At 47.6% G+C, this 23,762-nt stretch overlaps 1 protein-coding gene and 2 pseudogenes across 3 annotated transcripts in view; 1 reads left to right on the top strand and 2 right to left on the bottom strand.

Moving 5' to 3' along the window:
• LOC133283275 (olfactory receptor 14C36-like) overlaps nucleotides 1-23,762 on the bottom strand; it is a 538,687-nt gene that overhangs the window by 157,068 nt on the left and 357,857 nt on the right. The window lies entirely within an intron of this gene.
• LOC133283293 (olfactory receptor 5J3-like) lies at nucleotides 6,788-7,786 on the bottom strand (annotated as a pseudogene).
• Nucleotides 18,525-19,432, top strand: LOC133283292 (olfactory receptor 5AU1-like; annotated as a pseudogene).

The raw sequence follows: 23,762 nt of genomic DNA, 5'->3' as shown, positions 1-23,762 counted from the left end.
TCTGACTTCATCCTGCTATATCCTCAAAGCAGCCATGTTTTGAGCCAATGCTTTTGACCTAAGTGTTGTACAATCACTAGTCAAGTGCATGGAAATAAAGCTGTCTTTTGGAAAATAATCCCCATGAGCACCTCAAACCATCCACACAGAGGATGCTTTGTTGTGTTTGTTTTCAGCTCCCTTCAGTGCAATATTAGATGATCTCTGTGGAAGTAAAGGGAAACACTGAAAGGAAGAGGTATGTGATAGATGGGGAAAGACAGAGCAAACTGTCCTGGGCCTGCCTTCCTGGGTAGGTCTCTGCAGGAGAACTGGTCTTGGAGGTGTTGATGCAGCCAGAAGGAGTTTGGGGAGAGAGGAATTGAGAGGTTGTTTTGCTGATCAAGTCAAACTAATTATCCGATGGAGGAGGGTCCTTTGGGAGAACAGTTTGCACAACACAAGCCTCTGAGGTAATGCCTCCTGTGAGATAAAACCCCTCCACCAGCCAGCCTGGAGCATCCTGCTCCCAGGCATCTCTCCTTCAACCCATCGCATGGTCTCCAGGAGGAGCTGCAGGCACTGCATCCACCACCACCTTCCTCTTTAACCAAGCAGGTACAAAAGGGTTTGATGGGTGGTGGGTCCAGTTTGACCCTGGTCATGCTACCTCTCCCATGCTTTGATGGCATGTTGAATTTCACTCTTCTTCAGGGACTGCATTGATAGGGCAAAGGGTGATGGGTTTAAACTGAAACAGGGAAATTCAGGTTGGAGATAAGGAAGAAGTTCTTCCCTGTGAGGGTGCTGAGGCGTTGGCACAGGGTGCCCAGGGAAGCTGTGGCTGCCCCATCCCTGGCAGTGTTCAAGGCCAGGTTGGACACAGGGGCTTGGAGCAAGCTGCTCTAGTGGAAGGGGTCCCTTCCCATGTGTCGTGGTTTAAACCCAGTCAGGTAACTCGTTCACTCACTTCCCCCCCTTCTTTCCCTACCCCTACTCCCGGAGGGACGGAGAGGAGAATCAAAAAGAATGCAACTCCCACGGGTTGAGATAAGAACAGTTTAGTAACTAAGGTATAACACAAATCACTACTGCTACCACCAGTGATAATAATGATAAAGGAAATAACAAGGGAAGAGGATACATCATCTCAGCACCAGCCGACCTATAACTCGCCCCCCCCAGCCCGACCAAGCTCTGCCCGATACCTCCTCCAACTCTGCAGTCTCCCAGCCCTTCCGGCTAACTCCCAGTTACATCCTGGGCATGACGTGCTGTGGTATGGAATACCTCTTTGGTCAGTTTGGGTCACGTGTCCTGTCTCTGCTTCCTCCTGGCTTCCCCTCCTCCCTGGCAGAGCATGAGGCTCACAAAGTCCTTGGCCAAACCAAAACATCCTTGTTATCAGCTCTGTTCCCGAGCTGAAAGTCAAAACACAGCACTACACCAGCTACCAAGGAGGAGAAAAATGACTGCTACTGCTGAACCCAGGGCACCATGGCAGGGTGTGGAGCTGTGTGAGTTTTAATTTCCCTTCAACCAAAACCGTTCTATGATAACCCATGGCGTGAATAAAAGTGCCCTAGTATGCCTAGTAGGTTTGCTTCAAAAACACCAATGTTCCTGACCCCATCTACAACTGATTTAGCAATATTTTAGCATGAGAATATCCAAGCTAAAGCCTTAAGATTTAGGTTTATATATGGCATATTTTGTGTTTTACACCCTTAGGTGGATATTTGGGTTGGTCATACGAAGCTCACTGCAACCACAGCAAAGCTCTGCTGGAGCCAAGTCCACTGCTTTCCCTTAACATTATGCAGGGTGGGGGTTCTTCAAAAACAGATAAACTTAGAACTTAGAACAAATTTCAAGTGTGGTGTTGAAAAGGATGCAGCACAAGTAATGAAGCTACAGAAGAGCACTGATCCAGTCTGAAAAAAAAAAACAAAAAAGAGAGAAAAAAAAACCTTAAAATTCCCAGAAATCAGTGAAGAAAATACAAAATCTTTTCTGTTTTCCACATTTTGAGATGCACTTCTTTGATTTTATTGTATTACGTTTGGATAGACATGATGTTTTGCAGTGTTTCATGTGATGTGTGTATCAATCATGGTAAAATTATTCTCTTTTAATTTCAGGCTGTGCAATGAGCTCCTTCACCTCTTTGACTTCAGATCTTGGGCTACACACAGAAATACACCATTACAAATACACCATTTTCCATTGAATTTACTTTATGGATTAAACTCCAACTAAACTTCCACATTATTTCTCTTGCAGTTATGTATTTCAGTGATTCCTTTCATTTCAATCCAAATCCATCAACTTGTTGAAATGACGGATACAGGAAACCTCACTGTTCTAAGCAGCTTCATCCTCTTGGGTTTCTCTGATGCCCCAGAGCTACAAACCACCATCTTCACAGTCTTCTTATCCCTCTATGTTTTCATGGTGCTGGAGAACCTGACGATGATCCTGCTGATCAACACTGACCCCCACCTCCACATTCCCATGTACTTCTTCCTGATCCACTTATCTTGCATGGATGTTTGCCTTTCCTCTGCTATCATCCCAAAAGCTCTGGAGACCTTCCTGCTGGGGAGAAGCCACATCTCCTTTTGGGGTTGCTTTGCCCAGATGTATATTTTTGTGGCTCTGGCTGTCTCTGAGAGCTTCCTGCTTGGGGTAATGGCTTATGACCGATACACGGCTGTGTGCAAGCCCCTGCTCTACACCACTACCATGACCAGGGCGCGTTGCTATGGCATGATGGTGCTGGTGTACAGCATCGGGTTCCTCACCTCCCTGGTGCACATCACACTGGCAGGGAGGTTGTCCTTCTGTCAGGCCAGGAGCATCAACCACTTCTTCTGTGAGCTGCCCACCCTCCTGCAGCTCTCCTGCTCAGACACCCACAGAAACAAGTTTGTGTTGGTGTCCAGTGCTACTTTTAACTCCATGGTCTCTCTCCTGATGATCCTGGTGTCCTACACCTACATTCTTCACACCGTCCTGCAGATCCCTTTGGCCACAAGAAGGCTGAAGGTCTTCTCTACCTGCGCCTCCCACTTGGCTGCCATCACCATCTTCTATGCACCTGGGATCCTCACCTACGTCCAGCCTCATGAGGCATCCTCATGGGATCAGGCAAAACTGGTGTCGCTGTGTTACTCCATCCTCACCCCAACCCTCAACCCCCTCATCTACAGCCTGAGGAACAAGGAGGTGAAGGGGTCTCTGAGGAGGCTGTGGGAGCGAAAGCTGCTGCCACATCTATGCAGGGTTTGAAAGCACATTTGGAGCTCTTCAGTACTGTGGAGGTAAGGAAGGAATATGTGGAATATGTGATTATGGAATTGAGCATTACTGGCCATTATTGGTCATTACTGCTCACCATTGGTCATTATTAGAGACAAGGAGATCACACAACAAGTGCAGTGTATGAAGAAACAGCACAACAAATGGCTGCCTTCAAACAGATTCTGGTGATTTTAAGTATGGACTGAGTCTCCAATAATTCATCCAAATAAGTATCAGCTCTTCAATAGCATGCCTGAGACAGCACCATGGTGTTTTGTGTTTAAATTGTACTAAATGAAAGTAGTTCCTACAAAAAGGAGTCTCAGCCTTGAGGTAAGGCAGTGACCACTGTCTCCATTGCCTGCTTGATAATTGTTCATCCCAAGCGAGCTTGAAAATCTGAGGGAAGGACAAAGATTCAATATAGCTCGGGTATTGCCTGCAGTTCTGATAGTTTTGGTGTCTATAGAATCCTAGAACCATAAAATACTTATGGTTGGAAAGGACCTTAAGATCATCTAGTTCCAACCCCCCTGCCACGGGCAGGGACACCTCACACTAAACCTTATCACCCAAGGCTCTGTCCAACCTGGCCTTGAACACTGCCAGGGATGGAGCATTCACATCCTCCCTGGGCAACCCATTCCAGTGCCTCACCACCCTCACAGGAAAGAATTTCCTCCTTAGATCCAATCTAAACCTCCCCTGTTTAAGCTTAAACCCGTTACCCCTTGTCCTGTCACTACAGTCCCTAATGAAGAGTCCCTCCCCAGCATCCCTATAGGCCCCCTTCAGATACTGGAAGGCTGCTATGAGGTCTCCACGCAGCCTTCTCTTCTCCAGGCTGAACAGCCCCAACTTTCTCATCCTGTCTTCAAATAGGAGGTGCTCCAGTCCCTGATCATCCTCGTGGCCTCCTCTGGACTTGTTCCAACAGTTCCATGTCCTTTTAATGTTCAGGAAACCAGAACTGCACACAATGCTCCAGGTGAGGTCTCACAAGAGCAGAGTACGCTTGGTTTGTGGGATGCAAACGCACACTGAAGCTGGCTCATATTCATTTTCTCATCGCCCAGCACCCCCAGGTCCTTCTCTGTAGGGAACATAAGAAGGCCATGGAGCTGCTGGAGTAAGTCCAGAGAAGGCCACGAGGATGCTCAGGGGCTGGAGCAGCTCCCATATGGAGCCAGGCTGAGAATATTGAGGCTGTTCAGCCTGGAGCAGAGAAGCTGCTTGGTGACCTCAGAGCAGCTTCCAGTGTCTGAAGGGGGCTACAAGGATGGAGGAAAGGGACTCTTCATCAGGAACTGTAGGGATAGGACAAGGGGTGGTGGGTTCAAACTGAAACAGGGGGGATCCAGATTTTATGTAAGGAAGGAATTCTTCACTATGAGGGTGTCGAGGTGCTGGCACAGGGTGCCCAGAGAAGCTGTGGCTGCCCCATCCCTGGCAGTGTTCAAGGCCAGGTGGGACACAGGGGCTTGGAGCAAGCTGTTCCAGTGGAAGGTGTTGGGGTTGGAGCTGGAGGAGCTTTAAGCTCCCTTCCAACACAAACCATTCCATGATTCCATGATTTTGCATAACTGAGGAGGGGTGATTCTCATTAACACAATAAAGGAGCTCTTTGCTCCTTTCGGCTCCATTCTTTCATCCTCTGCGGACAGGAATACATCAGAGGAGGCTGAATGCAGAGCTACTGCTGTGTTTAGGACATTGGATGGTGGAAAACCCAGTTCCCCTCTCCTTGAGACATCAGGGAGTGCAGCCACAGTAATTGCCATGGCCAGCATCACCTGGGTCCTTCTCACACACCCTCTGCCATAGGCTCAGGCTCTATTTAAGCTCAGTCCTGGCACTGGGCCCACTTCCAGGGCTGTGCTTTAACTGGGCTTGCTCCTGGTCAGTAGCAACCATGAGCCTGACTCTCAGTTTACCCTGGGCTATCAGTGGAAGCTGCTGCTGTGCTCAGGCACAGGGGGACTGTGCTCTGCTTTGTGGGCACTTTCAGCTCCCAGCTCACCTTCCCATTGGGAATAACTGGTCCTGGCTGCTCCCTTGAGGCATCTTGCATCATGCAAACAGCACGAACAACTCTCAATGAGAGGCAAGACCCTCTGGTGTCCAAGCTAGGGACAAGGCAAGCTCTAATGGAAACTAAGTGTTATAAACATCTCCCCCTCCTTGTCTGTGTCTGTCTCTTAGGGAAAATGACCCCTGTTCCACTGGGTGCTCCAGATAGATTTTGTTTCACTCTACATCAGGCATCCAAATGCAAACTCCTACATCTGAGGGGGAAAAAAACAAGTTAAAATTCTAGGTATACCATACAGTGGGTATGCTTAGTCATGATTTCTATGTCCAACTAACAGAAATGATGCTGAGAGTCTTTTCTCTTTTATTTTTAGCTATGAAAAACACCACGTCAGGACTAACTTGGGTGCAGCCATGTGCAAAGTACCATGAAGTAACAGATGATCCCCCCCCCTCCTGCAATGCATCCAGGTCTCTATTTGCTACAGAAAGAGCTTATTGCTAAAGGTCTCTAACAGGTTGCAGTTGGTTATTTCTGCTTTGCAGAGCATGAAGTTCTGCAGCATTCCTCAGTGGTACCTTCTCAGTTAACAGGTTGTGTTGGGGAAGAGTTGGGTGGGAGGAAATATCACTTACAGCAGCCCCACAACAAGAAAATAGGGGAAAAAAAACATACTTCTCCCTAAGGTCATTACATTCAATCATACTAAAATTCTTGGCAATAGGGGAAAATCCTACTCTCAGCTGCTACTTCTCCTAAACCAGATGTGAGATGAAGCCCACAGCAAGGAAGCAAGGAGGTAAGAAATAGGTGGCCTTAATCTCCCTCTAACCCACACTGTGCTGAGACCTCTTTGGCTCAGCTGGATGTTTCCAGTGGTAGGAAGGAAGGTGCAGGATGACAGACACAGCTCTGCTGCCTCCAGCCTGGGATGTTCTGGTCACACAGAGATTTAGCATCTTCCCAATGCTCAATCACAGCAGGTACCATGCTCATCCTCTGGCAGCTCAGTGGCTCTGCTTCTCCTTCCGTTTCCTTACTTTGCACTGCACATCCTTCTGGGAGCAAATGGGATTTTATGCATTTCCTTGCATTAGCCCAAAGTAAAGTGATGTTTTTCGGATGTACCTCCTCAAAACCCTTCATCCCTCCTTGAACTTGCCTCTGGATGAATGACTGCTTGAATCAGTGCAACTTCTAAAGCTAAACTGAAGAGGGAAATTCCTCATGGGCTTATTTTTGCCACCTCCTATGATATCACATCTATTTTCCCCAAAACAAAAACCCCAAGAGATGACAAGAGAATATTTATCAGAGACCTATATTGAAGGGATGCTTAACATCACAGAGCCTCTGCAGAGTTTAAAGCATGGTTAGAATGTGCTGTACCTGCTCCTGTAAAGACATTCAGTTCCTTCCTCCTCCAGACAGCTGACACAAAACAAGTTAAAAAGGGAAAGAGGAGGAGTTCTATCAACCAACTGGGACCGGGTTGGTCAATGAGCAGCTCACAATGAGGTTACTTGCTGTTGCTTTTCTAAGGGCATCTTTAACATCCTTGTTCCTCAAGCTGTAGATCAGAGGGTTGAGCATAGGGACAAGGAGGGTGTAAAACACAGCGGTGTCATTCTCTGTCTCCAGGGAGTACTTGGAAGCTGATTGCATGTGGCTGAGCCCAGCAGGGACATAGAACAAGGTAACGGTCAGGAGGTGGGAGGCACAAGTAGAGAAGGCTTTGTGCCTTCCTTCAGCAGACCTAATCCTCAGGATGGACAAGAGGATGTATACATAGGAGGTGATGATGAGGACGAGCACAGACATGGAAATGCTCCCATGAAGAATGAATTACAAGCAAAAGCTCATTGAGGTGGCTGTTGGAGCAGGAGAGCTTCAGCAAAGGGTTAGTGTCACAGAAGTAATGGTTGATGGTGTTTGGACCGCAGAAAGGCAACAGCAGCAAGCAACAGGTTTGGATTAGGGAGTTCAAAATTCCCCCCCCCCCCCCCCCCCATGTATGATGCAGCCACCAGCTGAACACAGACCCCGTGGGGCATGGAAACCGTGTAGAGCAGTGGGTTGCAGATGGCTACATAGCAGTCATAAGCCATCCCAGCCAGCAAGAGCACCTCTGTGGTCACAAACATGAGGAAGAAGAAATGCTGCAGGAAGCAAGCAGGGTAAGAGATGGTTTTGTTTTCCACCAAGAAGGCAAGAAGCAGCTTTGGAGCAAATACAGAGGAGTAGCAAAGATCGAGAACAGAGAGATTGCAGAGGAAGAAGTACATGGGGGTGTGCAGCCGGGGGCTTGTCTTGATCAGTGCCATCAGCCCAAGGTTGCCCATGAGAGTGATGAGATAAATCATGAAGAAGATTACAGAGAGGAGTCTGCATCTTGGGCTCGCTTGTCAGGCCGAGGAGGATGAAGTGGGTCACTGCAGTGTGGTTGCCTTCAGCCCCGTTACTGTATTGCATGGCAGCATCCCTGCGGGAAGGAGGAAAGATGGAGTGAAATAGGGAAGAGCAATGCCATGTGGCTTGCATGTACTCTGTTAGGTTGGACATTAGAACAATAAAGATTTGATAGTTGAGGCAACGCTTAACTGTGGTTCTTGGTGAATCTTCACAGGCAGAGAAACACATCCAAAAGCCCTTCAGAAATCTCTTAATCATGAGGCTAAATCAGACCTTTTCTTTTAAAAACCCAAACCCAATCTTGAACCATTTGAAAACTGGAGAAGAGGTGCAAACTGGTCATCACATTTCATTAGGGAGGCAGAAAAAGGGACTGTACATTCCATTTGCTCCATGAGAAAGACTGAAAATATCTGAGTGTGATGCCCCAGGAGCCCTGAATCCACCACCCCAGCTCTGATACAGCATTGCTGGATCCCCAGCTGCCCACAACAACTCATTGAGTGAGATACTCAAGTCTCAGGAGGTTTCCCTGGCAGCGTGGGGCAGAGAGTCCTGTCCTAGACAGCAAAAATAGGCTGAGCTGGCAATTGCTGTCAGTAGAATCGTAGAACAGTTAAGGTTGGAAAGGACCTTAAGATCATCCAGTTCCAACCCCCCTGCCATGGGCAGGGACACCTCACACTAAACCATGCCACCCAAGGCTCTGTCCAACCTGGTCTTGAACACTGCCAGGGATGGAGCATTCACAACCTCCCTGGGCAACCCATTCCAGGGCCTCACCACCCTCACAGGAAAGAATTTCCTCCTTAGATCCAATCTAAACTTTCCCTGTTTAAGTTTTAACCCATTCCCCTTTGTCCTATCACTACTAGCAGTTTTGGTCAGGTTCCAGCACAGAGAGAAATATTCCCCTCAATGTGGCAAATAAGTCTAACAGAGTCAGTGCACTTAACTTCTGTTATCTCCTCCAGCTCAGGTATTATTTCCACGGTTTTCCCCACTCAAGGTCAGGAAGGGGTTGGCAGGCTGCTCCTCACAACTCTGAGACTAAGAAATGAACTGGACATCATGTTCTGTAGGTAATAGAATGTTGTTAGCTGTCTTTGAGGGATTGATAGAATCCCAGACTGGTTGGGGTTGGAAAGGAGCTTAAAGCTCCTCCAGCTCCAACCCCAACCCCTTCCACTGGAGCAGCTTGCTCCAAGCCCTGTGTCCAACCTGCCCTTGAACACTGCCAGGGATGGGGCAGCCACAGCTTCTCTGGGCACCCTGTGCCAGCGCCTCAACACCCTCCCACGGAAGAGCTTCTGCCTAAGAGCTCATCTCAGTCTCCCCTCGGGCAGGTTAAAGCCATTCCCCTTGGCCTGTCCCTACATCCCTCGTCCCAAGCCTCTCTCCAGCTTCCCTGCAGCCCCTTCAGGCACTGGAGCTGCTCTCAGGTCTCCCCTTCAGGAGCCTTCTCTTGTCCAGGCTGACCCAGCCCAGCTCTCTCAGCCTGGCTCCAGAGCAGAGCTGCTCCAGCCCTCGCAGCATCTCCATGGCCTCCTCTGGCCTCTCTCCATCAACTCCACGTCCCTCTTGTGCTGTTGCCCCATAGCTGGATCAGGACTGCAGGGGAGCGGGGGGGTCTCCCCAGAGCAAGGTAGAGGGAGGAAAAGAGGTGGGGAGGCAAATGCCCAAATAAATGATCTCTGTATGGTCCCAGCACTTCAGGTTTGGGTTTAGTGCTTCCCACTGGGGTGGCTGCTCTCCGCTTCCCTGCTGCAACCCCACATTGTTACTTATATCTCTGTGAGATTTTGCACTTTTTACATATTTATGAGCTCCCAACACACCAGAAATAGCCAGAAATGTTGTATATAGATTTCTAGGTTCTATTTCTAGCTGCTTTTACCTTCCCTTAAATGAACATCTTCTGAGAACACTCCAACATCCTTATCCCCAGAAATCCAGAACAGACCACCCAACCCTATGGCTGGGACAAAGCACCAACCTTCTGCCATTGAGGAATAACCTTTCAGAAGGTTGCTTGAGGTTTTGCAGTGCATTTTTAGTCTTCTTAGAGGAAAAACCTGGAAGGTTTCCTCATGGAATGTGCCCTGTGTGTCATTCCCAGGTATTTCTGTGCCACTGCATGCTGTGATGCAGCTCTTGTCCTACACCGAGGGAGCCTCGAGTCCTCGACAGGACCTGCTCAGGAGCCGGCAGCTCAGCTGGGGCGAGCAGGGACTCACAGTGGGGGGAGCCAGGAGGGGCGGCACCAGCCCTGAGGGGTTAAAAACCTGCCCCAGGGAGCGCGGCGAACAGAGCGGGTCGGGGCAGTTTGTGCGGGCAGGCGAGCGGGATGCTGAGCACTCGGCGTGTGAGCAGGGCCCGGTCCGGGAGCTCTGCTCTGGCTGCCCCGGTGGTGGCAGCGTAGGCACCCAGACAGAGCCGGTGAGAGGGGCGGGAGGCTGCAGTGCAGAGCTCGGGGTGCAGAGAGTGCCTGCACCGGTCTGGTGAGGGGAGGGTGCACAATGGGCAGGGCTGCACTCGGTGCTCCCTGGTGGAGGTGCTCCTGCAGCAGGGGCTGAGCTGGGGGATGCTGTTAATAGACTGTGAGATGTCAGGGAAGCTGAGAGGAAGCAGGAATGTTTGCTCCTGGCCCAAACTGTGCAGGGGCCTCGAGCTTCACCTCTAGCTCATGAAGGAAAGAAGGAGGCCGTTAACCTGGGAAGCTGGGAATTAGTGACAAAAAAAAAAAAACAAAAAAAATAGGAAAAGAACAATCAAAAGCAAGGGGCTTCCCCCTAAATCTGTTGTCCCCAGGCAGATCCGCTTTGCTGTCCTGCAGGGGGCTAATGAGAAAGAAACAGCCGGCTGATGCACTGGTAAAGAAGATCTCTACTGGTGCTGCCAGGAAAAAGTGGCGGGTCATAGTAGTAGGGGACTCTACACTGAAAGGGACAGAAGCACTCGTCTGTCGGCCTGACCCCATCTCAAGGGAGGTGTGTTGCCTACCAGGGGCATGGATCAGGGATGTGGCAGAAAGGCTGCCTGCTGTAGTACGTCCCATGGACTATTACCCACTCCTGGTGATACATGTGGGTGCTAGGAATATAGATAGTAGTAGCCTGGGGAACATAAAGAAGGACTACAGAGCCCTGGGGGAGGTGGTGAGGGGCTCTGGAGCTCAGATAGTCTTTTTGTCAATTCCCCACGATGCAGGGGAGGACATTAAAAAAGCTAGGAGGATTAGCCAGGTTAATAACTGGTTAAAAGGGGGGTGTTATAGTCAGGGGTTTGGGTGCCTTGAACACGGGACCCAAGTTTGTAGGCCAGGTCTAGTGGGGGCTGGTGGAGCTGGTCTAAAGGGAAAGAGCAGTTTTGGTAGGAGGCTTGCCAGACTGGTCAAGGAGGCTTTAAACTAGATGTGTTGGGGGAGGGGGGCATCATTACATCCCATCACACCCAGTCAGCGTCCAGCACCTATAATAAATGCTTGGAGCAATGTAGAGATATCCCAGCCGCTCCAGCCAATGAGCCGGCTTCATTTGGAGCTCGGCTCAGGTGCCTCTATAGAAATGCCTGTAGCATGGGGAACAAACAAGAGGAATTAGAGACGTGTGCACGTCTACGAGGGTATGATATAATGGGCGTCACAGAAACATGGTGGGACAGCTCCTATGACTGGAGTGTTGGAATGGAAGGTTACAGGCTCTTTAGGAAGGACGGGCCTGGCAGGCAGGGAGGGGGCGTTGCCCTTTATGTCAGGGATAGGCTGGAGAGTATGGAACTCTGTCTGGGGACAGGTGAGCAGTCCACAGAGAGTTTGTGGGTCAGGGTTAAAGGGAATATAGCTATGGGAGACATTACTGTGGGGATTTGTTACAGACCGCCTGATCAAGGAGAACCTGTGGATCAAGTGCTCTATAGACAGATAGGAAAAGCTTCACACTCACAGGCCCTTGTTCTCATGGGTGACTTCAACCACCCTGACATCTGTTTTAAGGACGGTACGGCCTGGCACAAGCACTCCAGGAGGTTCCTCGATTGTGTGGAAGACAACTTCCTTCTGCAAGTAATAGAGGAACCAACAAGGAGAGGTGCCGTGCTTGACCTCATGCTCACCAACAGGGAAGGGCTCGTTGGAAATGTGACTCTCCAGGGCAGCCTTGGATGCAGCGATCATGAGATGGTCAAATTTGAGATCCTCAGGAAAGTGAGGAGAGCACGCAGCAAGCTCACTGCCCTGGACTTCAAAAGAGCAGACTTTGGCCTCTTCAGGAACCTGCTTAGTAAGGTTCCATGGGATATAGCCCTAGGGGGCAAGGAGGTGCAAGATTCTTGGTTAATATTCAAGGATCACCTGCAAGCTTGCTGATGACACCAAGCTGTGTGATTCGGTTGATACCCTGGAGGAAAGGAATGCCATCCAGAGGGACCTCAACAAGCTTGTGAGGTGGGCTGATGCCAACCTCATGAAGTTTAACCATGCCAAGTGCATGGTCCTATACTTGGGTCGGAGCAGTCCCAGGCACAGCTATAGGTTGGGTAGTGAAGGGATTCAGAGCAGCCCTGTGGAGAAGGACTTGGGGGTGTTGTTCAATGAGAAAATGAACATGAGCCAGCTTCAGTGTGCGCTCGCAGCCCAGAAAGCAACCGTATCCTGGGCTGCATCAAAAGGAGCATGACCAGCAGGTCGTAGGAGGTGATCCTGCCCCTCTCCTCTGCTCTTGTGAGACCTCACCTGGAGCACTGTGTGCAGTTCTGGTGTCCTCAACATAAAAGGGACATGGAACTGTTGGAACAAGTCCAGAGAAGGGACACGAGGATGATCAGGGAACTGGAGCACCTCCCTTATGAATACAGGAATGAGAAAGTTAGGGCTGTTCAGCCTGGAGAAGAGAAGGCTGCGTGGAGTCCTCAGAGCAGCTTTCCAGTATCTGAAGGGGGCCTATAGGGATGCTGGAGAGGGACTCTTAATTCGGGACTCCATTGACAGGACAAGGGGTAACGGGTTCAAGCTTAAACAGGGGAGGTTTAGATTGGATCTAAGGAGGAAATTCTTCCCTGTGAGGGTGATGAGGCACTGGAATAGGTTGCCCAGGGAGGTTGTGAATGCTCCATCCCTGGCAGTGCTCAAGGCCAGGCTGGACGAGGCCTTGGATGATATGGTTTAGTGTGAGGTGTCCCTGTCCATGGCAGGGGGGTTGGAACTGAATGATCTTAAGGTGCTTTCCAACCATAACTATTCTGTGATTCTATGAGGATTTGTCCCAGAGGCTGTGGAGCCTCCACCCATGGACATGCTCAGAAGTTGCCTGAATGAGGACAGGAGTAACCTGATGCGGCCATGACTAGCATGACCATGACTAGTCACTGATGTGACTATGACCAGCAGGACATAGTTATTGTTCACAAAGGACATCTAGGAGGTCTCTGTTCCTATGACTGGCAAATTATACACATAAACACATATGTATGTGTGTATATATATCAAAACACAATATTAAATGAATCCTAAACTATATATTTATATATAGCACAGTGTATTCTTGTGTCAAATGTCAACACCAACACACACAATACTAATTTTCCTTGCCTCAGTTTAGTTGGGGTCTCAGTGATTCGTAGGGTGGGGAGGGCCCAGGTGCTATGGGCTTTTCCCAAGATCTAAATGGATGAACTGATGTTTTAATGCAGTTATGGAGCCCTGGGACATCGTGCCTGAGTCAAGTAAGTGAAATGCATATTCTTCAACAGGTCTCTGTTTGGAACCGGGCTGCTGATTTAAATCACAGTCAAATTGGGCTTTGCCACCTCGATTCAGGCAGCTGTGGAACTTCACCCTTTCAGTTTTCCTCCTCAAGTTCTGCCTTTCTCAAAGCCTTTAAGAGAAGCTCTAAGGAGTTTTCTAATTTATACCCACAGTGGTTTGTTAAAAACAAAGGCAAGAATGTTATCAGTAGAGTTTGCCGCAGGAGAGTTGCACTTTGGTTTGAGGCAATGGGGATTAGAGAAATCCAAAGAGAACATGGAAACACACCAAAACACTGAAACAGCAGGAAAATCGAAGGTAATGAAAAAACCCAATCATAAGTCTTTATTTCCTATGCAAGAAGTCATTCCTGGCACAAATTGCAGCTCCCCCATATCTTGGTTGCTATAAAATCGCAATGCCACCAGGGAAAACAGTCACCACAGGGTTTCCCCACACACCCAAAACTTCCCCATTTCTTTAGCAGCTCATCACTCAAAGGTGAGAGATGTCCGTTGATCCAGTTGTGTTAACACGCTCCTCTGGGAATGGATTTGGAGCTGAAGGGCTGATAGGAAGGAGAAGGCTTGGCTGAGTCCTGGATGGAGATTTTCCACCTGTGGTCACTTGAGCTGTGGCATCTCCAGTGGGAGAAACACTCTTTAATCCAGGGGAAAATAACCCAAACAGGGATGTGACCCTGGCCAGCACTAAGGAATAAATCTTTATTCTTTTTTTATACTTTCTTCTTTATTTATACTTTATACTTTAACACTGGAACAGGCTGCCCAGGGAGGTTGTGGAGTCTCCTTCCCTGGAGACATTCAAAACCCGCCTGGACGCATTCCTGTGTAACATTATCTAGGTGTTCCTGCTCCGGCAGGGGGATTGGACTAGATGATCTTTCGAGGTCCCTTCCAATCTCTAACATACTGTGATACTGTGATACTTTATCCTTTACGTTTTATTTCTTATTATATATATATTTATTATATATATATAATATATATATTCTTATTCTTTACTCTAATTTACTAAAGTTACCATCCTGAAGCTGACTCTTACTGTTGCCAGCAGGACATGACAGTATCCACATATGCCTGCTCTTTAGATGTCCATTTCCCCTTCAAAGCTGCATTTCATCTACTTCTGAAGAAAATTCATTCCTTTTTCTATGCGATTTTTGTTCCTTCTTGGTACCATTGCTCTCTGTGGTCACCTCCAAGAGGTGCAAAATTGTCACAGGAGTCCCTCTAGGTATCAAAAGGCAGAAGTTTTCAAATAAGTGGCTAGAAACTCATGGATCGGGATTTCTTATACAACACCACCATCTAGTGGAGGTTTCTGCAATAGTCACTCCTTTCATTTAAGATAAAACCACCTTTTTCTTACGTGCTGGGAAGCTTTGGGTAGCCAAGTGGCTTGTTCTTACTCAAGAAACTGAGAGATAATAGATAAATAAACTAAGACCATCATGTTGCCTCTACAGTTGGCTGATCCTATGTAGACAGTTTATTTCCTGACCCTGTTAAAGCAATGTCAGATAGTTTAACAGCTTCAAAGTCCCCTCACATTTAGAAATGATGCTTTAAACCCCACTTTTCCTAGTGCAGTTCTTGGCTGAGGCTTCAGGTTGTATGAAATGTAGATTATTGTAGAATCATAGAGTGGTTTGGGTTGGAAAGGAGCTTGGTTCCAACCCCCTGCCATGGTCAGGGACACTACACGCTAGACCATGTCATCCAAGACTCCGTCCAACCTGGCCTTGGACACTGCCAGGGATGGGGGGCAGCCACAGCTTCTCTGGGCACCCTGTGCCAGTGCCTCAGCACCCTCACAGGGAAGAGCTTCCTTGTTATCTGTAACCTGAACTCCCCCTGTTTCAGTTCGAACCCATCACCCCTTTTCCTGTCACTACAGTCCCTGATGAAGAGTCCCTCTCCAGCATCCTTGAAGCCCCCTTCAGACACTGGAAGCTGTTCTGAGGTCTCCACACAGCTTCTTTTCTCCATGCTCAGCAGCCCCTATGTTCTCAGCCTGGCTCCATACAGGAGCTGCTCCAGCCCCTGAGCGTCCTCGTGGCCTCCTTTGGACTTGATCCATGTCCTCCTGATGTTGAGGATATCAAATTCACTCTGCCTTTTAAATGCTTTTTTCATTAAATAGTCTGGGCTATCCATACACAATTTGAAGTGCTAATTCCTGGTGTTTTAAATGATTCCTTTCTCCATCAGTTGTTTCCTACAGATTCACAGATCCCTCTCAGAAAGTGTCCCCATTGTACATCTTTACTCCTGACAAAGCCATCCCAGATTTTATAATGAAAGCAAAAAAAAACACATCAGATCTCAAATCAGGTAAGGTCTCAACCTTTATCCCATGGACGTGAAGCATTTAATTCCTTGTTGTTGATGTATGTAAATCACACCCATCACCACCTAAATAATCCCAGGGGAGCAGCTGGGCTTATTTAGGTGCTCTCTGATGCTGAATTGAATGGGTGAGGATGCCTATACAGTAACCAAGTTCCTGGGTTACTGGTGGATCCATCCTGGTAACCTGCATGGGGTAGGAAACCCACCTTTTGTTGCAGAGCATTAAGTGCTAGGCAGGAATAGCCAGGGTCATTCCCTACTAGGGCTTTCTGGGAGTAAAGAGGTGATTTCTGTCCTTTCCTGGAAGGCCCTGCAGCCCCCTCTCATCTTTGGGCGCACAGTAATGGAAGCATTTCTGATTGAAATGGAAAGGCAGCTGCAAAGGAAGTTCTGCCTTTATTTTTTCCTTCTAAGTAGCAGCATGAACTGAGATAAAGGAGAGCTGGATTGTAACTACACAGAGGGTTGAACACTTCCAAGAGTGCTTCTCAAGAGGTAATCTTGTTTTTGAACACGGATATGACACACTACATACTGCTATGTACTAAACCACCTCTGGGGATTTTTGAAGGCTGGATAAAACTCTTAAAAGGGCTGATATTGTTCAAATAAGACCTTCTGGTGCCATTAATTTTAAAACCTGTTGGGTGTATCCTGACCTGGCTCTTGGGAGCCCTTTGGGCTGTCCCTTGCCTGGTCTGACAGCTCCCTGGCGGTTAATGTGTAATCCCCTGACTTGTTTTACCCCTGGCTCGGTGAATACCACAAAGGACAAGGCTCTGGAAGGACGGGTAGATGCTGCATGGGAGAAGACAGAGCAGCATTACCCTTCTAGCTGGAGCCTGGAGAAGCTGGGAGTATTAAAACCCATTTCAAGTGGATCTGAGAGCAAAGACGAAGAAATCCCTGATATGAAAACCCTGCTTTGTCCTGTGGCATCCACAGGATCCACAGGCCTTGTAGCAAACCTTACCTCCTCTGCTTTATTTCAGGGCAGCAGAAACCATCCCCTTGAGGAATCAGAGGGATGCTGGTGCTGTGAGCATGGGGCTCTTTTGCTTCATATTTTAAACAATCCTTTTCTTCACTCATTAGACAGTTTGTGCTGTAAGACTCTCGAAAGAGCAGGTAACCAAGCAGTGTGTTATGACTTTATATATCTGGCACCTTCCTCTTGTTCCTGTACTGAGATCTTGAGGATAACATCCACTATGATGGCTTTGGACTGCCAGACTGGAAATTGAGATGAGCTCTTAGGCAGAAGCTCTTCCCTGTGAGGGTGCTGAGGCGCTGGCACAGGGTGCCCAGAGAAGCTGTGGCTGCCCCATCCCTGGCAGTGTTCAAGGTCAGGTTCGATGGGGCTTGGAACAAGCTGCTCCAGTGGAAGGTGTCCCTGCCACGGGAAGGGTTGGAGCTGGAGGAGCTTTAAGGTCTCTTCCAACACAAACCTGTCTGGGATTCTATGGTTCCATGACAGCAAGGTAACTGCTACCTAACCAGGAGGTTATGCTGCAAGGTTTTGCTTGGCTGTAGGATCATAACAGCATCTGGATGTTCTCCTATCCATAATGTCAAGAGTTACATCTTGGATAAAACTAGCAACAGTCTGCTTGGTGAGTCCTAGGGCAGCTTGTTGAAAGCTTGGCCAAAAAACAAGATCTTACCAAATCGGAGTAGGAAAGCCACAAATGGAGGTCCTTTCCCCAGGAATACAGGGATAAATATTCAGTCAACTCTTCAGCTGAGTGTGGACCCACAACCTGCATGGATAATATCTAAACGAGGGCGGCAAGGTATGGGTTTTCAGATGAATTTATCTCCATTCCAGTGAGTGTGCGCAAGCTGCAGGGAGATGTGATGACTCTTAAGCATGGCTCTGCTTGTCAGATACCAGCCACGCGCACTCCTGCTTTGCTCTCTGGTGTAACTCTGTCAAGTGATGATTAATGTTAGGCAGGAAAAATCAATGAAGATTTATTCTGCCTGTCGTAAGCTGTGATTTTAGGAGCTGCTGGTTTCTCCCAGGCAGAATTTATCTTTGATCAAGCCTGAATGTATCTTTTGTCTCCATGTTAGGCATCGTGTCTAAAGCAAAGTGAGACGAGAAATCCTGGCTCTGCACCATCCTACCCTAAGGAAAGCCACATTTGCTCTCAAAGAGCTCCTCCTGGGTCACAGAGAACAGCCATTTATTCCTCACGTACTCACACTGGACTGGCAGCACCCAAAAGATGAGAAGTAATTCCTTTTTCCCAGCAGTTACTCAGGAATTCAAGGACTTCCATGTGTCAATGGCTTGAGAGGAACTATGAGGAACCCTGCAGTTTATTTATTCTGGTGTTGCCCTCCCTCCTTGCCTTAAAATACCTACTTGCTTCCAAGTGTGTTGGTGGTGGTTGTGGTGTTCAGCCAAGACTCGCCTTGGGCACTTGGTGTTTTCCTCTCTCAAAAAGAATTTACCTCCTATTGACTTATATATATGTATCTGTGTGTATATATATGTATATATACACACTTTATATTGACTTAAAGTGATGTAACTGACTGATAGACAAAACGTGACATTCTTAACATTATTGAGGGATTTGGGCCTATTCAGAATTTTCAATTTAAAGACATAAAGCAGGTAATCTTCTTTTAGGTTCACTATGGTTGAAGATAATTATATGTTCCCCTCTGGGGCTTCACAAACAGGGAAGACCTGCGGGTGATGTGCTTTGCCTTATTCCTTGCCATCTATGTGGTTACCTTCATAGGAAACCTGGGAGTAACTGCATTAATCAGAATGCATTCATGCCTACACATCCCATGTACTTCTTCCTAAGCCACTTGTCTCTCCTGGATGTCTGCTACTCCTCTACCATCATCTCTCAAGCCTTGCTCGGTGTTCTAGTGGAGCAGAAGGTGATTTCCTTCATTAGATGTGCCACTCAGCTCTTCTGCTTTGCAACCTGTGCCACCACCGAGTGCTACGTGCTGGCTGCTATGGCTTACGATCACTACATGGCCATTTGTAACCCCCTTCTCTACTCCATAGTCATGTCCCAAAGGCTTTGCATTGGGATGTTGGCTGGTGCCTACTTAGCTGGCGTGATCAGCTCTACCATACACACGGTTTTCATATCTCGTCTCCCGTTCTGTCGGTCCAAGACGATCAATCACTTCTTCTGTGATGGACCACCACTGCTAGCCCTCTCCTGCTCTGACACCCCTGCCATCGAGGTGATGGTTGCTGCCGTGGTGGGGTTCAAGGTACTGAGCACCACGGTCTTCATCCTCATCTCCTACTTTTTGGTCCTTTCCACTGTCATGTGGATGTGGTCTGTGGCTGGTCAACGTAAAGCTTTCTCCACCTGTGCCTCTCACTTCATCTCCATTGCTTTCTACTATGGCAGCTCCCTCTTCGTGTACTTCCGGCCCAGCTCCAGCCAGTCCTCAAAGCATGACGAGGTGGTCTCCATGCTGTACTCTGTGGTTGTCCCCATGCTGAACCCACTCATCTACAGCCTAAGAAATGCAGATATGAAGAATGCCATGAGGAAAGCAAAAAGTAAAGTCCTCTGCTCTTTGTCCATTCATGGTTCCTAGTCAGCTGAAAGGAGAGGGCTACCCTGCCCTGGTGAGGAGAACAAGCAGGCTGGATACTGCACCTTCAAGAATGGCTGGATATTACACGTTGAAGAGGCTGGTTGGATATAGCACCTTCAAGGATGGGTGTATATAGCACCTGCACAAAGCAGGGACTAAACATACTTGGAAGCATGACAGCTGGAAAACATGCTTCTCCTTAAACCAAGGCTACATTCTGTGCTGGGATGGACAGGACTTTCTCTGGCTGCAGCCTGAGACCTGACAGTGACTGTGTACTGGAAAGAAAGTTGTTGTCCAAAGTCATTGTTACTTAAATAGTAATTGAAGTTAATATATTTTATTATTTAAACGTTATTAGACATAGCAATAAACTTTATTTCAGGCTTCAGAGTGCAAAAGGGAGAAGGTAGGTGGCGGCTTTGCCCTGCTGGCATCAAACCACAGATATCTAAGCTCATGTTTTATATTAGCAAATGATTTCTGGTGTTATTTCTGGTTTTAAGGAAATATTAACTGATATTTCCAGGTATTTCAACTCCAGCCCACAAGGTTTGGGCACGTGAAATGACAGAGGGGATATTGAGGTGAGCTCTTAGGCAAAAGCTCTTCCCTGGGAGGGTGCTGAGGCGCTGGCACAGGGTGCCCAGAGAAGCTGTGGCTGCCCCATCCCTGGCAGTGTTCAAGGCCAGGTTGGACACAGGGGCTTGGAGCAAGCTTCCCTAGTACAAGGTGTCCCTGCCCGTGGCAGGGGTTGGAACTGGAGGGGCTTTAAGGTCCCTTCCAACACAAACCAGGCTGCAATTCTAAGAAATAAAGCTGTCAGTCTCTTGAAGTCAAAGCCCTTGTGGGAAATGAGGACAAGTCATATCTGAGCCTCTGCTCTGCTGTGATTTTAAGTAGGGTTGTAAAAAACCTGAGTGCTGTTAGGAGGGAGGATTTGGGGTCCTCCTCCCCCCTGAAAAGCCAAGGTTCTGCTGGGCTGGGTCCCCTGACAAAGCTGATGGAGCAAGTGCAGTACCCAGCTGTCTGCATCTGGGACTTCAAGCTGCATTATTCACCCTGCACAAGTGCACCCAGGCATTCTTAGTGGCCTTTTTTGCCTTCATGTTGTTCCTTTAAATGATCTTTGAATTATATATTTTTCTTCTTTCCAGAATTTGATTGAAAGTTATTTCTCTCTCTGTTATACTGATTTTCCCACTTCATAAGCCTTTGCTTTAGCCCAGTACCCAATGGGGAAGAAAGACATTCAAAACCACTCAGAAATCCTTTTCTGCCCTCCTCCAGTCCATCTCCTGGACTGTCAGTCTGTTGCTTTCTAGCAGAAAACAAGGTTTGCATTGAAAACATTTAAAGCGACCTGTTTGCCCCATCCTTTGTGTTTTCTAAATGTCTGGGACAAGGTTATCAGTTAATTTTTTTACCAAGGGTTTTATAATATCTCTTCATATAGGAGAAGCATTCAGGACACACTGGCACTCAGGATTCTTCAGATGAAGGCTGGGAAATCTGACTTCATCCTGCTATATCCTCAAAGCAGCCATGTTTTGAGCCAATGCTTTTGACCTAAGTGTTGTACAATCACTAGTCAAGTGTATGGAAATAAAGCTGTCTTTTGGAAACTAATCCCCATGAGCACCTCAAACCATCCACACAGAGGATGCTTTGTTGTGTTTGTTTTCAGCTCCCTTCAATGCAATATTAGATGATCTCTGTGGAAGTAAAGGGAAACACTGAAAGGAAGAGGTATGTGATAGATGGGGAAAGACAGAGCAAACTGTCCTGGGCCTGCCTTCCTGGGAAGGTCTCTGCAGGAGAACTGGTCTTGGAGGTGTTGATGCAGCCAGAAGGAGTTTGGGGAGAGAGGAATTGAGAGGTTGTTTTGCTGATCAAGTCAAACTAATTATCCGATGGAGGAGGGTCCTTTGGGAGAACAGTTTGCACAACACAAGCCTCTGAGGTAATGCCTCCTGTGAGATAAAACCCCTCCACCAGCCAGCCTGGAGCATCCTGCTCCCAGGCATTTCTCCTTCAACCTATCGGATGGGCTCCAAAAGGAGCTGCAGGCACTGCATCCACCACCACCTTCCTCTTTAAACAAGCAAGTACAAAAGGCTTTGATGGGTGGTGGGTCCAGTTTGACCCTGGTCATGCTGCCTCTCCCATGCTTGATGGCATGTTGAATTTCACTCTTCTTCAGGGACTGTATTGATAGGGCAAGGGGTGAAGGGTTTAAACTGAAACAGGGAAATTCAGGTTGGAGATTAGGAAGATGTTCTTCTTTATGAGGGTGCTGAGGTGCTGGCACAGGGTTCCCAGAGAAGCTGTGGCTGCCCCATCCCTGTCAGTGTTCGAGGCCATGTTGATTAAAGAGGTTTGGAGGAAGCTGCTCTAGTGGAAGGGGTCCCTTCCCATGGCAGTGTGTTGGGTCCGGGTGAGCTTTAGTTTCCCTTCAACCCAAACCGTTCTATGATAAATCATGATGTGAGTAAAAGTGCCCTAGTATGGGGTAGGTTTGCTTCAAAAACACCAACCTTCCTGACCCCATTTACAACTGATTTAGCAATATTTTAGCATGAGAATATCCAAGCTAAAGCCTTAAAATTTCGGTTTTTATTTTGTGTCTTTTGTATTTTACACCCTTAGGTGGATATTTAGGTTGGTCATAGGAAGCTCACTGCAATCCCAGCAAAGCTCTCCTAGAGCCAAGACCACTGCATTCCCTTAACCTTATGCAGCGTGGGGGTTCTTGGGAGGAGGTTGGGACTGGATGAGTTTTAAGGTCCCTTTGACCCAAAGCATTCTATGATAGCCTGCGGTGTGATTAAACGTGCCCTAACAAAGGGTGGGTTTAGTTCAAAAACCCACATACCTACAAGAGAGTTAGGGGTATTTTTGCAGTGATGTAGCCGTTCATAGATTGATATTCCATCAAGTAATTCAACTGCAGAGGAATTGAATGGCAGAGATGAGAGTATCCAAGATAAAGCCTTAACATTTTGGTTTATATATGATATATTCTGCACTCTTAGGTGGATATTTGAGTTGGTCATAGGCAGCTCACTGCAATCACAGCAAAGCTCTGCTGGAGACAAGTCCACTGCTTTCCCTTAACATTATGCAGGGTGGGGGTTCTTCAAAAGCAGATAAACTTAGAACATAAAGGAAATTTCAAGTACATGGCTTTGTGGTGTGATGAAAAGGATGCAGCACAAGTAATGAAGCTACAGAAGAGCACTGGTCCACTCTGAAAAATACAAAAAAGAGAGAAAAAAATCCTTAAAATGCCCAGAAATCAGAGAAGAAAATACAAAATGTTTTCTGATTTCCACATTTTGAGATGTACTTCTTTGATTTTATTGTATTACGTTTGGATAGACATGATGTTTTGCAGTGTTTCATTAGTGATGTGTATATCAATCATTGTAGAATTATTCTCTTTTAATTTCAGGCTGTGTAATGAGCTCCTTCACTTCTTTGACTTCAGATCTTGAGCTACAGACAGAAATACACCATTACAAATACACCATTTTCCATTGCACTTACTTTATGGATTAAACTCCAACTAAACTTCCACATTATTTCTTTTCTAGGGATGTATTTCACTGATTCCTTTCAATCCAAATCCATCAACTTGTTGAAATGACGGATACAGGAAACCTCACTGTTTTCTCTAGCTTCATCCTCTTGGGTTTGTCTGATGCCCCAGAGCTACAAACCACCATTTTCACAGTCTTCTTCTCCCTCTATGTTTTCATGGTGCTGGGGAACCTGACGATGATCCTGCTGATCAACACTGACCCCCACCTCCACATCCTCATGTACTTCTTCCTGACCCACTTATCTTGCATGGATGTTTGCCTTTCCTCCGCTATCATCCCAAAAGCTCTGGATACCTTCCTGCTGGGGGGAAGCCACATCTCCTTTTGGGGTTGCTTTGCCCAGATGTATATTTTCATGGCTCTGGCTACCAGTGAGAGCTTCCTGCTTGGGGTAATGGCTTATGACCGATACACGGCTGTGTGCAAGCCCCTGCTCTACACCACTACCATGACCAGGGTGCGTTGCTATGGCATGATGGTGCTGGTGTACAGCATCGGGTTCCTCACCTCCCTGGTGCACATCACGCTGGCAGAGAGGTTGTCCTTCTGTCAGGCCAGGAGCATCAACCACTTCTTCTGTGAGCTGCCCACCCTCCTGCAGCTCTCCTGCTCAGACACAAGCACAAATGAGGTCTTGCAGGTTTACAGCACTGTGTTTATTGCCATGGTCTCTCTCCTGATGATCCTGGTGTCCTACACCTACATCCTCCACACCGTCCTGCAGA

The sequence above is a fragment of the Pezoporus flaviventris genome, unplaced genomic scaffold (assembly GCF_033815535.1).
Source record: "Pezoporus flaviventris isolate CSIRO_AGI_PZ_B2104156 unplaced genomic scaffold, CSIRO_AGI_Pfla_v1 ptg000160l, whole genome shotgun sequence".
NCBI classification, from domain to species: domain Eukaryota; kingdom Metazoa; phylum Chordata; class Aves; order Psittaciformes; family Psittacidae; genus Pezoporus; species Pezoporus flaviventris.
This window is presented reverse-complemented; position numbering and strand designations above follow the sequence as displayed.